The sequence below is a fragment of the Pollachius pollachius genome, assembly GCF_949987615.1.
Source record: "Pollachius pollachius genome assembly, chromosome: 18".
NCBI lineage: Eukaryota > Metazoa > Chordata > Actinopteri > Gadiformes > Gadidae > Pollachius > Pollachius pollachius.
In genome coordinates this window covers 17,168,485-17,171,202 of record NC_136951.1, presented here as the reverse complement: position 1 = coordinate 17,171,202, position 2,718 = coordinate 17,168,485, and positions in this window count along the sequence as shown.

Here is a 2,718-nt window from a genome sequence, read left to right as displayed (position 1 = left end):
CGCTCCAGGTTCATCACACAGGGGCGCTGGGGGGGGGGAAACGGAGAGGAGGAAGAGATGTATTAATGGTCGGCCTGCCTTTAAAGTTGGACTATGCATCGGTTATAAACCAGGTAATGTTTTTAAACAGCGTTGGTTCGTTGAGTCTTGTTCTTGTGAATGGTGGTCATAGAATAGGATAGTCTCAGAAAATGCCACAGAAACAACGCTTCTCTTCAGTCAAAGTCTGCCTACACGTATTCGATAAGTCTATCCTGCTATGGATTCATATATGCACCCACTTTTTGCTCTAGTTTCTAAATCATGCAGTTCCCAATTGCAAACATGACACATCGTCCCAACAGATAGTTCCCGTGTAGGGCAAAGACAACCCTGGGCTTTCAGTAGATCCTCTACGAAGCTACTACTGGATGGTCCTATTACCATTAAATCCTGCTTCTTTATGTGAGGGTTTACCACTACTGGTCACCTGCCTGTTTGTCTCTATAATCCCTTCGTCAGATGCTTTTATGCTCTATAAGACCCCTGGCGGATTGCGAAGGGGGCTGACAGATGTAACAGATGTACAGGCTAGGAAAGGGCTGCCCTGCACATGTGCAGTGCAGTACAGTGACTGTTGTTGTGCGAATGCTTTGCATGAAGCGGACAAGCGGTGTGTTTGTGAATGTGTTTCCTATTGTCTAACATGAGATCGAACATCGGGGAAACGGGACGAAATACAATGGTATACTGTTCATGTATCAAGCTCCCTCACTCACGCTCACACTCAAGCATGTACCTTGTGCGTGTAACACACACGTGTGTAACACGTCTTTGGTGGCGTTTTCAAACTGCTCTTCTCTTAAAACCTGATTAGAGCTTATAATGAACAGAGCGAGAGTGGGCGGGGCGATGTTGAATCGGGCTTCCTCATTGGCTGTTCCCAGACTTCGGCGGTAGCACTCTTATCTCTCAAACCTGTGTTCCTTAATTCCACCCCCCTCCACCCTACACTTCCTCCCCCACCCCAACAAAAAAATGCGCTTTGGTCTTAGGTGTTGAAAAGGCTCTTTGACATGCAAATAGCCGACCAGAAAGGAACCTTGTTTGGGTTCAAACTGCTGGTGGCAAGTGTAGAACTCTAGGCGAGATGTCCCAGATAGTATTAACAATCCTAATGGTATTCAGCCACATCAGTTAACTTTTAAATCGCCAGTATTCAAATGAGTTAAAGAAGCTTCCTCTAACTGACATCTTGGTATGCTACGTTTTTGTAGAGGGTGTCATTATTTAGACATCGTTAGACCTGAAACCCGTGCCTTTTTTAAATGTTTCATAATAATCTATTATAGTATATACTACTTTTCAAAAGGGGGCTTTTTTAGCTTTACAATAACGTCCAAAATTTTGAAATGTCCCCATTAAAAAGTGTGATTTCTAAAAGCTATCATATTATTTTTTAAATGTAACTCTACTGCAATCCACTAGTCGCTAACAATAAAGTAGGATAACTCGATGTGAAGAAAAGAGATCTACAATATACATACCTGATTAACATACAGTAGAATGTCATTTCAAATAGTGCTTAGGGCCATAAAAAAAATGACCCTCTGATTCAAACCGCAGATTACGATGACTGAAAAAAAACAAAACAAAGCTCTTATCACCGAGGGGTGTGTTAGTTGTTTCTTTGTTGTCAAGTCACTAATCTATCAGTTTTTACAGCGGGGACAGATAACATATCACTGAGATGGTTTGGCTTATCAGTTTGTTTTTCTACCTGCCTGATAGCACTGTTTGAGTTGACCAAACAAAAAAGGTCAAATTGTTTTAGCATTTCTTCTTCGCAGCGCCGTGGTTTAAAGAATTGTTAAATACTGGAAAAAAAAGCAGGTTTACGCTTAAGAAAAAAGAACAGATGGGGATTCTGGGTAACGTAGTGTACAGGAGCTCAGTGGCTTTCCCATGGAGGCTTGGCAACACATGGCTGTTTAGGGACAAAGGGAAATTAAAGCTATAAACTTTGAGTGTGGTGGATAACTCCTCCGGCCACTGGAACCTGTGACCTTGCTGGCTTACATCGAGGCCGGGCCAATGGTTCCATTTGGTGCGGCTCTAGGCGTCATACTGGGTGGGATGGGATTGAAACACATTAACAGTGTTTGGCGATGACTTGTTTAATCTAAACATAATGCTCCGATCCCTCCAGCGTTACAATATGTAAACACAGTGAGTAACAACATTCTAATATCTAACAGGACCATTAATAGCTTTAATTCTTACCCAGTCAGTTATTTTTGGTTAAAGGACAAATTTAGACGACTAGTCTAGTCCAAAACAACTACTTCTACTACAGTGCTGGACAATATACTGAAACATTTTATGCGTAATATAACTTAATAATTAATAGAGCAATAAGAAATATATTTGTTAGTGTCTTCCTCACATTGGGCAAATAACCCTCACTCTTTCCCCCTGAAAACCGCCATGCGTCACTGTCTTAAAGGTTATGGCGGGCAAATTTGTGCGTTGACTCCTACATACACACACACACACTCAAACACACACACACACACACCCACAGGCGCACATACCCACACACACAGCAACTCACATTACACCTTGTCACCCCTTGGCAGTACCACAATGTCTGTCTTTGTCAAAAAAACGAAATTAATGAATAAAATGCAGACCAGCCTCGTCTCCTCTGGAAGGAGAGGGGAGAGGGGGGGGGGGGGG